Source organism: Vulpes vulpes, chromosome 10, assembly GCF_048418805.1.
Source record: "Vulpes vulpes isolate BD-2025 chromosome 10, VulVul3, whole genome shotgun sequence".
Classification (NCBI taxonomy): Eukaryota; Metazoa; Chordata; class Mammalia; order Carnivora; family Canidae; genus Vulpes; species Vulpes vulpes.
In genome coordinates this window covers 19341555-19356243 of record NC_132789.1, presented here as the reverse complement: position 1 = coordinate 19356243, position 14689 = coordinate 19341555, and the positions used below count along the sequence as shown (strand labels likewise).

Here is a 14689-nt window from a genome sequence, read left to right as displayed (position 1 = left end):
GCCTGGTGCCTGGCCTGGGCTCCTGCCAGGGGTCTGACCAGTCTGTGCTTGCCTGGGTCCCAGGGGTCCCACTTACCCGGGCTACCTGTTGCAGGAGGGCTGTGCCAAGTACCAGTCCTGGGGCACCAGGACCCCCCACATGGGGCCAAGCTGCTGGCACAAACTGAGCCGCCAGCTTACAAGTCTATGGGGAAACCCACAGGCATGGTGATCCTGAGTGCAGACCTGGGGCAGAAGGAGGGAGAAGGGAGGAGGGAAGAGCAATGGGATTTGGCTGGCTTGGCTCTGAGACTGGAGGGCCTCCATTGCCTCATCTTATGATGTGGGATAGGAAGGATCCCACAAATGCTGGCAGCTATTTCTTTGCCATGTGACCTTGGTGAAAGCCCATCTGTGCTCTGGGCCTATCCTTCACCTACAAGGTGAGCGGCAGGGATGGGGTCAGCTCAAGTCACACATCAGCATTCCACTTCCAGCTGCAGGACCTCGGGAGAGACCCTTGGTCTGAGTGTGTTATCCTCACCTGCAGAATGGAGTTCATAATCACCGCAGGTTGCAGAACACTTCCTGGACTCCACCAAATAGGGTGCAAAAAACCCTGAATCTCTTGGCCAGCCAAGGGCCTGTATCCCATTTCCTCCCGGAGAGTCCTCCAAATACCTCACTCACTCACATGTCCACTCAGTAAACATCAAGTGTCCTGATTAGGAACCTGGGAAGGAGGGGTGCCTGCGGGGTTGAGTCAGTTGAGCGTCTGACTCTTGATTTTGTCTCAGGTCATGATCTCAGGGTCAGGCAATAGAGCCCTGCATGGTGCTCCCTGCTCAGCACAGAGGCTGCTTGAGATTCTCTCTCTCTTAGGGATACCTGGGTGGCTCAGTGGTTGAGCTTCTGCCTTCGGCTCAGGGCGTGACTCCGGGATCCGGGGTCTAGTCCTGCACTGGGCTCCTTGCAAGGACCCTGCTTCTCCCTCTGCCTGTGTCTCTGCGTCTCTCAAGAATAAATTTAAAAAATCTTAAAAAAAAAAAAAAGGGGGATTCTCTCCTTCTCTCCTTCTCCCTCTGCCCCTCACTCCACCCATACTCACTCTCTAAACAAAGCAAAGACCTTCCCTGGAGGAAATGAGATGACAGACATAGATGCATTTTGGATGCATTATCCCATTGACTTCTCCCCATTTTACAGAGGGAGCAACCAAGGCACAGAGAGGGAGGGAGAAATGAAGTCTCCCAGTCGTGATGAGGTGGCCTGGCAATCAAACCCTGGCAGGCTGCCTCAGAGCTGAGTCCTTTCAGACCCACCTGGCGACCAGCCTACTTGGGCCCTGGGTGGGAGCCCCTTCTGAGGGCCTGAGAACAGCTGACCTATGAGAGTGGGGTTCATCTGCCCAGCTGGGATCCAGGAGGCCTGGACCACCAGGAAGAAGGGAATCTGTAGGGCCAGGCTAGGATAGAAATGGAAGAGGAAGCCCCTCATCTGGGGGCCCCATGACACCATTCTTTCCCACATTTCCATCAATGCTGGGCAGTGCCCCACTCCATGACAAGTCCTGCTGTAGAGGCCAGGCAAACAGCATCAGCGAGATGGCTGCAAAAGGACAGAGGGTCCTTGGACAGCTATGTGGCATGTGCAAAGGCCCGGAGCTGTGAAATTACCCTGGGGGGTTCGAGATGCTGCCAGTCTGAAGAGGCAAACTGAGTGGTGATCAGCAGTCAGCCCTATCCCATCCGGCCCCCTGGCTTTGCCAGGCCCACTCTGTAGGAAGCCCCCCGGATGGGTCCCTGCTCTGTGCTTGGCTCCAGCCAGCTAAACCTTGGCAACTGTTCCTTTTGGAGTCAGTTTGGGGTGTGGGGCAGGGAGAATTTTTTTTTTTCTAAATGGGGATTTTTTTTCCCTTTTGCATATGGTGGCACAGATGGGCCCATGATCCATAAAAACTGTTTGCAATTAAACTCCCACTTTGCATGGCTGGATTTGTCAGTTGTTTGAACCTCGAGTGTGGGGTTGGTTCCACACTGACAGGAAGATAGGACTCAGGGCAGGGTGGGGCTGGATTCTGCAGGATGGGCGGAGGCCCAGGAACCTGCTCTGGGCTTGGGGCCCGAGCTGATGGGGTGTCATGACAGCTGTGCCAACTCCCTCTCTGGGCATCCCCCAGCCCTCGCCAGGAGTCGGAGTGTGGCCAGGCGGCTGGGGTGGGGCTTGGCAGGGTTTCCCAGCCCAGCGGAGACTTGGCCAGTGCTGGGTGCCCTGGCTGTGGGGGTAATGAGGGGGGGAGAGAGAGGAGCTAATCACCACTCAGCCCTGCCAGAGACTGGGTCTGGGACAAGGACAGGCAGGAGGGTGGCTGGGCAGTGTGAGCCATAATGGGGGTCCAGCAAGCAGAGTACCATGGCAGGTTCAAGGCTGAAGAGCCAAAACCACTGGCCCATTTGGCAGAAAAGTCTAGGATGGTGCCAAGAAGAACTGCCAAGAGCCAGCAGAACTGGATCCTTCTTCATACCCGGGGGAACTGGCCCAGTCTCCTTATGCCTCCGTGAAGCAGGTAGAGAAATCAAGGCAGACACTTAGACTATGTCAGGGGCCCGGGCTGCCCTTGCCAAGCCACTAGGCTTTTCAGAGGGCTTCTAGAATGGGGACAAGGGGCCTGCACCCCTTTACTACCCTTAGCCTCAAAATGCCAGCCTGCCTCCCCAGCTGCCACCTGGGGATGCTTCTTGTTTGGGTTAACAAATGCAGCATTTGGCTTTGGGAAATCCTGAGATCACTAATAATTGTTCCCTGATGAAAAGAAATAAGGCCCTGATACCCCCTTTCCCCCCCGCCCCTTCCAAGCGAGGAAAGAAAAGTCATAAAAATAGCTTGTTATCTCACCTATTGAGGCTCCGACTGGATGTTACTGCTAATTGGGTATAACATCCTTGTCTTGTTCTCTCAGAAGCTAAATCAAGAAAGCGCCACTGCTGCGAACTAATTATATCTCCGGCCTGCAGCCTGCAGCTCGTCTTTCCCTTTATTGAGTTAAAAAATGGTCACGAACCTTCATCTTTTATCCCCCCCAAGCACCGGGTCCAGGCTATCTGCATCCGGGGCGGGAAGGTCAAGGAGGGGCTGTGGGTAGGGACAGCAAGGTGTAGAGTCCTGGGAGGGAAGCCCCTGCCCCTGGTGTCCGCTTGGCTCCCTCCCCCAGCCACCACCCCAGGCCTCTGGCCTCTCTCCTCCTGGCAGCAGGGCCCACTGGGAAAGTCAGAAGCATGTCAGTCCGGTGGTCAGTCTGGTGAACATTTGTTTGCTTATTCATTCAATGCTGCTCTAGGCTAAAGCTTCTGGTAGACCGAGGTAGCCCCAAGCACCAGCTAACCTCACCCTGGGTTCAAGGAAATACTGATTAAATACACTGAGATGAGCTGGGATCATTCCTCTTCTCAAAGAGCTGCCACAGTTCCCTACCATGGAGTCCAAATGCCCAGAATGGCCCTGGCTCCTTTCACAGTCCCCCATGATCCATATTCCAAACAAATCCAGACACATACTGGTCCCTCAACCCACACTGGGTCACTCCTGCCTGCCTGTCTCTGAGCTGCTTCTCAAACTATTCCTTTTACCCAGAGGGGGGCCTGTCCCTTTCTTAGAAGCTCCAGCTCTGCCTGTCAGAAGCCCACCAAGCTTTAAGGCCTTTGAGGACACCTCCTCCAGGAAGCCTGCCCTGTCTGCCTGCCACACTCAGCCTGGCTTCAGGCTGTGAACCTCGAGACCTGAGTGGTCAATGTCAATTCAGCCACTCAGCAAGCGCACTATCCTATTCTGCTTAATGGCTCTGAACCTCGGTTTTCTCATCTCTAAAATGGGTTAAGATTTCTTCCTAAAGGTGCCAAGAGGCACACTGTAGGTGCTCTGCAGAATGATGAATGAGAGAGTATCCATGAAGGACCAGAACTCTCAGAAAAAGCTCACTAAAGGCTGTTACTATTATGCAGGATGAAAGCTTTTGGAAGCCCCCCAGGCACTTAAGTGAGCATGCACTCGGCCACTTGCACACAGGTCTCTTTGGAGCTGGAGGGAGGCAACACTCTTACACCTCAACAGCTCCCGCGATCGTAGAACAACCTATATCCACAGAGAGGACCTGCCAGTGTCCCTAATTCTGGTACCATATGGAGATGGGCTGGAGCGACCTCTGAGCTCATCGAGGCCAGGCAGGCAAGCAGGCTTCAGCTCACAGGCCCCGCTGATTGATTGGAGCTGCCTGCCCAGAGCCCTGGAAAGAGCCCAAGGTCAGGGGAAGAACTCAGCAGGGGAAGAGGGCAGCAATTGATTGGCGATGTCTGCCAAGGGCACAGCGGTGGAAGGCAAGCCAGGCCTGCCACAGATTTGCAATCCTTGACATTTTACAGAGGACGCAGCTGAGGCTGGGTTGAGGTGGGAGGTAACTCACTCAAGGTCATGCATCTTATAAAGAAAACAGCTGGGCCAGATCTGAGTCCCTGTTGCAGCCCCTGCCCAGGGATCCTCCCAGGACAGCCTCACTCAGCCCGGCGTTCTCACAGGAGGAAGACAGGCAAAGCTTCCATGGATAACCAAGGGCATTCTGTCCACCTGCCATGTGACCCTGGGCCATCACTTTACCTTGCTGAGCCTCAGTTTCTTCATTTATACAATAAGGATAAAAATACCCTCCCCACAATCCTATGAGGATTAAATGAGAGAACAAAATGTCAAAGCAGGAAGCTTAGTCTGGAGCACAGCAGAGGCCAGGAGTGTCCTGTGATTCCCATAATAGGCAAAGGTGTTTAGACAGAAATCTCCACCAAAGCCAGCAATCGAAAATGCTGCCACCTCCTCCTCCATGGAGCCCTCCCTGGCTATCCCAGCTGGTGGTAATAGTTTCTGCCTCTGATTTCCTAGCACGCTTTGAGAATCTGCGGCCCCAGAGGGCAGGTGCCATATGTGGCTTGTTTACTGCAATGCCACTGCTCCTGGCATAGGGCCTGCACACTGTGCATTCTTGTACTGTAGTGACCAACCCACTGCACTGTGATGGTGTGTCTGAGGCCTCACCACCTTTTAAGGTAACTGGGCTTGTTCGTCTTTGCATCTCCAGCACCTCGCAGGGAGCCTGGCACAGAGCAGTGAGAGCTCTCTGAATGAACGGATGAATAAGAGTAAAAATAGCAGCTCCTGTTTACTGCCCACTTGCTATGGGCTCCTGCCAAGCCTCACAGCTGCCCTCCAAAGCAGACCCCTGGCCCATCCAACAGATGTGGAGATTGAGGTCACGAAGATGCTGAGGAACAGGGCTAAGCTCCAAATTTCAGGCCCAGGGACTGGAGGCTGGGAGGCCCTGCCACCTCTACCTCTCCCAGTGCCAAGCTCAGGCTTGGACCTTGTGGGGCAGCTGCCCCTGCCTTGGCAGTGCATCCTGGAGCAGACAGCTGGCAGCTGGACTTCCTCCTCCCCCTCCTCCTCCTCTTCCTCCTCCTCCAAGGGAGGCCCCCTTCCCCACAGACTCCGGGTCATTAAGTTCTGCATCATTAAGTCCCTGTCCCCAGGAGCCTGTTCACAGCCAGCCTCGGCCATAGCCCCTGACCTCCCAGGCCTTTGTCCCCTATGCCCTCTGCACAATGGCAGGGGCTCCCAGGGCCCCAAACAGCTGCTATGGCTGGGATACTGGTTTGCTGAGGGACCAGGGTGACTGACTGGGGCCTGTGCCTGAGCCCACCCACTACTGAGGTGCTCACACTCACCGGGGCACTCTGCATGCTCAAGCTCATCCCACCCACAAGCCTGGGAGAAAACTGCTATTACTTCCCTGAACGGACGAGAAAAGTGAGGCCCAGAGAGGTAAAGGGACTTGTCTGAGGACACACAAGCAGGGAGAATGCAGGAGCCCAGGGTTCCATTGCAATCTGCAACTCCCAAGGCCCTGCAAAGGTTGCCAGAATGACCTGTCTGGCACCCAAATCATCTCCCACCCCTCCCTGTCAGATGCCTTTGCTGCCTTCAGGTTGTGGTTCCTTTGGACACGTCAAGTACTTAGCTTAGCACTCAAGGCCCTGCACACTCTCGTTGTTGTTTTTCTCCCTTTACCTCTAGCCTCTTACAAGCTCCCCCTGCCCTTCCTGGTCATTTGTTTGAATATCAAAGACCCTCTGCCAGCAACATATCATTTACTCCACAAAGTCCTCAGGCCTGAGAGCAAAAGCCCCCTCTGTCAGGAAGTCTGCCATGACCAGCTGCAGTTTTTCCCTCCTCCAGCCCTGCTCTGGCTCTGACCAGAATTCGACTTAGTTGCAGATTCATCTTCCTCCCCATGGAGGCTGTGGGCCATCTGATACCTTAGAGCTCTGCCACATAGGCGGTGGCCAGTAGGGTGCCCTTGCCCAGACCCCGAAGTGGACCCAGGGGGTGATGGAGGGAATAGCTGGAGCCCAGGCTCACTCTTTCATCCTCTTCTCACTGGCCATGCTGTGTCCTGCATCCCCACTTCTGGCCCCCAACCACTTCACACTTGTGCTCCTTCCAGGCTCTGTGACCTTGGGCAGGGAAGTAGCCTCCCTGGGCTCCTTTTCTCCCCGGTAAAACAGGGGTAGTAACAGCCCCTGCATTTCTTAGGGCAATGACATACATCCGGGAAGGTCCCCAACAGGTGACCTCTACCCAGGAATGCTCAGTATTATTATTTCTGTCTGCACCCTATCTGGTGGCCAGCACATGAATTTGGGGCTCAGAGAGACTAGCGTTCCAACCGTTGACTGGGTATTTGATTCTGGGCTGGTGGCTCATTACGCCGGGGCCTCTATTTCCCCATCTCTGAAATGGTACTAACTCCGCCCACACGAACGCGACCCGGGTCTGGGAAGCTCTCTTTTGTTCAAGGCGAGGCGAGGCATGCAGGAGGCACTCGGATATTTCTCAACTAACGAATCAGTGGTCCAGGTGTAAGGAATCCATCCCCCTTCCAGCCTCCTCCCCGCCCACCCCTGCCTCCAGAATCCCCTTCCCCACCCCCAGCCCGTGCAGACTAAAATAGTCATTAGGCAGATTTCAAAAGATGTCAGTAGCTTATAATTATAGTCGACATCCTTCTGAGATAAAAGTGATTACCTTGGATGCAAATCACTTAGCAACCAATCAGGGCGGTGGGCGGCGCCCGCGGAGGTGACCGGCCGGCGTGCAGCCCTCCGCCCGCAGTCCGCCCGGCACAGGCGGGGAAAGCGCACAATAGCTCTTGACACGCAAATGGGTTAACACAATAAAGGCGGCTCCGGCCGCTGCTGGGGGAGAGCAGCCATCCCCGGCCCGCGGGAGGTAATAAAGCGGCCCTTTTGTGCGCGCCTCCTCGTTCTCACCCCCGCCCCGAGCCCGGAGGAATCGCCGCCTGATTGAATTACGGTTCATGAATATGAGCTGCTCCGCTTGCTTCCTCCGGTTGGTGAGGGACTGGAAGGTGGAGGGGGCCGGGAGCGATGGGGGGTGGGGGTGGGGGGTGGGGCTGGCCAGGCCCCGGCTTCGGCCCCGTAGGAACTCAGACGGGAGGGAGCCACGTGTGCTCACCACGTGGGGGTGCTCTGGGTAGGTGGCTGGGAGAGCCAGTAGAGAGGAGTTGAAACGGTCCTTGACTACCCTGCAGTCTGATCTTTGGCTCCAGGAGGGGCAAGGAGAGCCATTCGAGGCTCTGTTCTGAGGATGAGGCTCAGAGAGGCAAAGCTACTCACCCAAGGTCACACAGCCAACAAGGGTGGACCCATTCCACAGCCTGGCTCTTAACCACGAGCCACTGCCACGGCTTGGGGTTAAGCGACCCAGCCCAGCCCCTGGCCAGAGCAACTGTGAGGCTCAGAAGGGATAGGAGATGGGCTAGCTTACGAGCTTAGGTGGAATTAGACAAGTGGTGAGGATTACTGGGGGAGTTGGGGTAGAGGGTGGGGGGAGGGAGCTAACCTTGAGAGGAGACTGGCCAGGGTTACCATCCCCAATGAGGGAGCCCTAACTGGGTCCTCTCCCCTGGTTAGCCTCTCTCATCCACCTGAGTCTCCAGGACACGCCCACGCTGGCACCACCACTTCCCCTCATCCAGCACACCCCAGCACTCACAGGCCACATCCAGTGCCCAGAACACTCTTTGCAATCCTCTGCCTGGCAGATCCCTACTTGTCCCGAGAGTCACAGTGCACTCCTCCTTACAGGGCCCTTGCCAACCTTCAGGCTGGGTCAGGAACCGCATCTACCAAGGTTGGCACTGACTCATCCACATCCTTGACTTCCCTACCAGCTGAATGCCCACCAGGAGGGTCCCTTCAGTAGGTGAGTGCAGCCTCACACCTCTCCCTGAGGGGAGCCAGAGGGGCAGATGATAATGAGTCTAGGGCCAGCTCTCTCAACCCTTCCCTCAGTGCTGGAGAAAGGTGTACCAGGGGTGAGAGGAGCAGTCTGTCCACAAGGCTAGGGCAAGTTGCTACTCAGGTCAACATATCCTGTAGGTAATGGAGAAGCAGGATTCAAACCCAGGTTTCAGTGTGGGAAGGCATGCTGGTGAGGCGACTCCTACCATTGCCGAAAGCCCCCCACTCTTGCAGAGACCCTGTCCAACAAGTGGTGTAAGGCCTCCCCTTCACCCCAGAGGAAGGGGACTCTGGTGCCATGGCACTTCGGAGTCAAACCTCTGCAGCTGCCTGGCTGAGCACCTGAGCCTGTTTCCTCATCTGCAAAATGGGCCACAGCACACAAGCCACTCCAGCGGTAACGGTAATTGAGATCCTATACAATGCCTGGCACACGGGGAGACGCGGGTAAGCTGGCACTCCCTCCTGCTCCTCGCCCGGTGCTACTGCCAAGCCCAGGGAAGGGAACAGAAGGAATTGCCCGATTCTGACAGCCTTTCCCTCCGCTTTGGCTGTAGAAGTGTAAATACTCCACGGAGGACCTCCAACTGCCTGTGTTTGTGGATCTCTGGCGCACACTCCGGGTTTGTTTCTAAACTGGGAAGCTTCGAGAGGCAGTGCAAACAGCCCTTCTGCCCACCTCTCCCACTTCTCCCCCCATCTGCTGTTGCTCTGTCCTTGGAAGCCTGTGTGTTTAACGACACCATTTCAGCTGGAAATATCATCTCCCTGCCAAGCCCCCAAAAGCAGCTCCATTGATATTTATTGACCTGTTAATCTAGCTGGAGAGCCTGGTAGGAGAAGAGAAAAAATGCTGGCTGCATAAAGACTGGGGCCGGGCTTCTCATAATGACCCCCCCCCCCACTTCCCTCTGCTCTCACCCCACCCTGCGCAGAAGCAGTGACACAGTTCTCTTAACCTTTCCCTCCAAATGTGATCACAGCAGTTTCACCCACATCCGACAACAGGAGCAATTGCTGGGAGGAACTCAGAAGAGGAATCAAAGAACCCAACAGCAGGATCCTGGCTGGGGGGTTCTCTGGGCCTTCACAAGGCACAGGGCCAGTGCTGGGGGGTGTGGGGAAGAGGGCTGGTGCCTGAGTCCCATCAAAGCTGGCCCCTGGCAGGGACACACTTTTTTCAGACCTTGGCACTGCCGGGCCTGACTTGCCCTCCATTCACTTAATGAGCACCACACTGTGCCTGTCAAAATCATCTTAAACAGCAAAAGGAGAGTGGGGCAGACAGGAGTTCAGGCCTGGCCAAGGCCCTTCATCTTGGGGTTGTACAGCACGGGGAACCCCTGGACTTGAGGGGTTGCAGGCAGCAGCTCCTCTGCACTTTCCCTGGCTGGGGGAGCACACTTTTTTGCTGATCGGAAGTGGCCTCTTTTAAGGTGGGGGGACACATCTCTCTGGGAACTCCAGCTGGCTGGGTGGGTGTATAGTGGGGTTCAAGGAGATCTCCATAGCATCCCTTCTGAAAGCATAAAGTTGCTCTGTTTGGCAGTCCTGAGCCCCCAGGCAGTGCCAGGCTATATGGGCAAAGCTGAACACCTGTCCTTGGGGGGAGGAGCATCCGCAGGGACAGCTGGCACTGCTTCCCTCCCCCACCTCATGGAAGAGCTGGGGATTTAGGTCAGAGGACTGCAGTCCAGGGTGGTGGCGCATCTGCCTTCACCCCTCCATTACCCAAAGGCATCCAGTCTTGCCCCTGGTTACCACGACCCCGCCCCCTCCGACCCTGGGTCAAAGCACATCAGGTCGCCACGGCAACCCCAGTGACGTCAGAGGCCTGGCATGACGTCACGCTGTGGCCCCACGGGGGAACCCACCAACCTTGCCAGCTTTTTTGAAGGAGGAGGGCTGTACGGGAGACTCTGCTGTGTTCTAGCTTTGGAGGGGACGATCCCCAAACGCAGCTACCTGCATGGTTGGGACTCCACATCCACCTCTGAGCTGAGGTCCCCTGAGGACCTCAGAGGCTGCTTGGGAGAAGCCCACGGGTTCCATCCTGGATACCCCCCTCCCTGGCCCTCCAAGACACGGGAGTTCCCAGGGAATTTTCGGATGACGGAGCTGCTACCTTTGTCTGCTGGCTTTAGGGGTGGGGTGACCTTTCCTCTCCGGCATACGCCTCGCCCGGGGCTCCGTGGAGTCCCCCAGCGGGCCCCCAGCCTCCTCGCCGGCCGCCTGGCCTGTCTGGACAAGTTGTGTGTGAGAGGGGAAGGGCTGGGGGGAGACCGGGAGCACCGCTGTTTCAAGATTCCCGACAGCTCGGGGCCCCTTTATTTCCGACCCGGCCGCCCGGACGCCAGGGAGTGCCCCCGGCCCCGGCCCGGAACCAACCGCGCCCCGAGGAACTCACCGGGTCCGCCAGGCCGCTGAAGGGCAGCAGGTCTCAGCGGCGACGACTCTCGGCCCGCCGGGTCGCAGCCATGCAGAGGCGGCGGAGGCTGCCCGGGGGAGCGCCCCGGGGGGGCCGATGCCTCTCTCGGGGCGGAAGGGGACGCTGTCCGCGACGGTGGTCCTGGCGCCGGCCCGCGCCGGCCGGGGGCGGGGGCGGGGGCGGGGGCGGCGGGTCTCCCGGCTCAGCGTGGGTCGCGCCCGCCCGGGACCTGGGCCGCGCGGGCGCTCAGGCGGCGCATCCTCGCCGGGGCCTGTGCTCTGCGCGTCCGGCGGGCGGCGCTGCGCCTCCCCTCGGGGTCCCGCTCAGGGCTGCAGCTCGGCCCGCGCCGCTCCCCGGGCGCCCTCTCCGCCCGCGCCGGGAGCCCGGCGGCCGCGGCCCCTCTCGCCGGCCCCAGCCGCAGCCTGTCTTTGTTGCTTCCTCTCGCTCGACCGCCCGCCCGCGGCTCGCAGCCCCCGGTCCGCCCGGCGGGGGAGGGGGTCGCCGCCTCCGGGCTCACACGCACCTGCAGCGGCCCCGGCCCCTCGCCGGGCACGCACCGGCCCCCGCAGGTTGGAAGAGCCGCGGCTAGAACGCACCGGCCCCTCCTCCTCCTGCTCCAAGCCCTGGGTGTGGGGGGAGGGGAAGCTGGAGAGCGGCGGCCGCGGCGGCGGCGGGCGGCGGAGGCTCGAGGCAGTCCCGGGGGCCTCGGCGCCGCCAAGTAACCGGTCCGGGTGGCGCAGGGCGGACGTGGGCACGGCCCGGGCCACGGCACAGCGGGCGTGCGAGCTCGCGAGCTGCAGCAGGGGTGGCGCGCGCCGGGCTCTCACGCGCCCATGGCCCCTGGCGGCGCGCGGGGCTCCCGGGGCCTCAGCCTCGCGCCGCCTGGCGCGCGCCGGCGCCCAGCCTCGCCTCAGGCCCCGGTGCGGCGCGCGGCGTCCGGCGGGCGGCGGGCCCGGCTCTTCACCTCCCTCGGCTGGAGCACGCAGGCTTCCCGCGGAGCCGCCAGCCCGGCCGTCCTGCCCGCTGCTCCGCTCCGGCCCGACTGACAGGCGCGAGCGCCGGCAGCGGCCGCCGCGTCTCGCCCCCCGCCCGCCCCCTGAGGTTCGGCCCAATCAGCGGCGGCCGAGAGGCGGTTACCAGGGTGACGCGGCGCCGCGTCCTGCGGGGGGCGGGGCCGGGGGCCGCCACGCGCGCTTTTCGCGGCAAAATTCAAAGGCCGGCAGGGCGGCTCTCCAACCTCCTCCCCCAAGCTGGGGCGAGGCGGGCCCGGCCTCGCAAGGACTGCAAGTCCCGGCATGCAGCGCGCCGGCGCCGGGCGGAGGGGCCCCGACATGAGGCGCAGAGCGTGCTGGTATTTGTAGTCCCTTTGTCGGGACCCAGAGGTGGAAAAACAAGCATCCTTTATTGAGCACGTGTTTGGGGCAAGGCACTGTGCGAAGAGCATTATCTGCTAATCTGGAAGACAATTCTACGGGGAATTTGTTAAAAATAGTAGCAAGCTACCACTTATGTAATTAAATACTCTGCCATAATGCCCACAACAACCCTGTAAGGTAGATAGTATTATCCCTATTTTACAAATGAGAAAACCGACATGGTAGGTGCTATTATTATACTCCCAGCTTATAGAGGAAATTGTGGTTAAGAGAAGTGAAGTGACCCTTGTGTTTTGCCCCAAGGCATTTTTCGGCAGTGAATGGTTTTTGGCATCACATTTGAGATCTGTGGACCACTGATTATACACCCAGGCACTGTGCTAAGTTCTTTACAAAGTCCACTGCATGGTATCCACACCACATATATGGGAAGCAGGCCCTGATATTCTACTCCATTTAACAAATGGGGAAATTGAGGCACAGTATTACCTGGTGCCCAAATTTTGAGTCTATCAAACTGTACTGCACCTTGCCCTTTACTTTCTAAGCAGCTTCATAGGTTCTCAGTAGGTCTGACTGATAGCCCATGGTGGCCTGCTGTAAAAAGTCCCATTTTACAGCTGGAGAAATTGAGTCCTGGGAGGGATAGTTCCCTCAGTTGCCATGTGTCCATCACACAGCATGCTGGGGAGCCAGCTTTCCAGGAGAGACTTCAGGATCCCTACAGAGATGCAAAGCCTCTGACCACTCTCAGGCTATGTCTGTGTGACCCCATGGAATCCCATGGAACTTGAGTGGGATTCACACAGCATGCTGGGGAGCCAGCTTTCCAGGAGAGACTTCAGGATCCCTACAGAGATGCAAAGCCTCTGACCACTCTCAGGCTATGTCTGTGTGACCCCATGGAATCCCATGGAACTTGAGTGGGATTCACACAGCATGCTGGGGAGCCAGCTTTCCAGGAGAGACTTCAGGATCCCTACAGAGATGCAAAGCCTCTGACCACTCTCAGGCTATGTCTGTGTGACCCCATGGAATCCCATGGAACTTGAGTGGGATTCCATCCCTGTCCTTGCTAGCTGTTGGCTTTGAACATTTACCTTCGTGGCTCTGTGCCCCAGTTTCTTGTCTATGTATCATAATTCCTATCCGAGGGGGTGGTTGTGTGGACAAAAATTATTGCTGGAAATGATTCAGAATCCATTAAGTGCTTAATAAATGCCAACTATAGTCATCCAGACCTGGAAGTCTTTGAAGAAAGACCCTGGTGAGTGTACCCATGAGATGGGCTGCTTTTGGGGTGGGAGGCGGGTAGCTAGCCTACTTTTAGGAGCCAACACACCTCTACCCAGAGCCTGGGGAGGGGGGGGCCCGCAGTGGAGCTCCAGGGCCGACCAAGTAGGCCACCTGCCTCCTTATCTAGGGCAGGAGCTGGCCCTGTTTCAGGCCCTCGAGCCGCTGCCATGAGTACCATTCCCAGCAGCTCCTGGCTTCATTGCCCTGCTCTAGTTCTCCTAGGCTGTCTCACCCAACCTTCTTGGAGTTGGAGTGGGGGTGGGGATGTACATGGGAACTTGATCCAGCTGCTTCCGCTAGCTCACTCTGCTCCAGGGGCCAGCCACAGAGCTGCCAGTGACGTCAGGGCGGGTTACCCGGGCAACGCACTGGGTGGACCCAGGGTGTGGACAGGTGGGAAGAATATGGTGCAGCACTCCAGCCAGGTGCAGTGAGAGGGATGGTGACAACCAAAACCCTGAGAAGAAAGAGAGAGCGGGAAGTGGAGAAGAAGGCTGCAGGGCCACACCAACTATTTTCCATAATTTAGGATTTTTTTTTCCATCGTCAGTTAACTATGACTTGACACCTACTATGTGCAGGGCACATGCTCCATGCTGTTTATATCACATATTTCTATCTCCTTTTACCTTCACAGCACCCCGGTGAGGTCTGTTTGATTACTGTACACATCTCATAGTTGAGGATGGCCGTGTGACTGGCACAAGGTCACACAATGACAGAACCAGGTCCCAAACGCTAGAGCCCCAGATCTTGATTTACTGCACCCTATGCCAGCCACTAATTGACTGGGTGCAGCCTTGAGGGCAAGTTACCTGTCCTCTTCAGACCTCAGTTTTCTCTGTTGTAGAATGGAGGGTGGGACTAAGGACCCAGCCCCACCAATCACTCTCCCTTGAGGTGGCACTCCTCCCTGACTCGGTGGCTTCCAAAGGTCTCACTGTGGTTCTAATGCACAGCGGGGGGTTTAGAAAGTCTCAAAGGGCCCCTCCATCTCCAAAGGTCTGGGAGCCCATGATGCACTAATGGTGGGATTTCAGACTGGAAGGCAGCTGCATAGGTGGAAAGCCCAGTCTTTCAGGTGCCCCTCACACCCGTCCAGGCAGGTAAATGCCCTCACAGATGCTCAGCTTATACCCTCCCACACTCACGCTCACACTGCCCACCTCCCTGAGGTTAGGCCTTCCTGTCAGTGCCCCCCAGGTCCCCAGTTCCCAGCCTTGATCTGGCCTCCCCTTGCTATGGTC

At 57.7% G+C, this 14689-nt stretch overlaps 1 protein-coding gene across 1 annotated transcript in view; it reads right to left on the bottom strand.

The window, feature by feature from the left end:
* FAM222A (family with sequence similarity 222 member A) overlaps positions 1-10883 on the bottom strand; it is a 55544-nt gene extending 44661 nt beyond the window's left edge. The window contains exon 1 of the mRNA XM_025986624.2: positions 10750-10883. The gene's annotated coding sequence lies outside the window, so the exon portion shown is untranslated. The remainder of the gene's footprint in view (positions 1-10749) is intronic.
* Positions 10884-14689: the final 3806 nt, after the last annotated feature.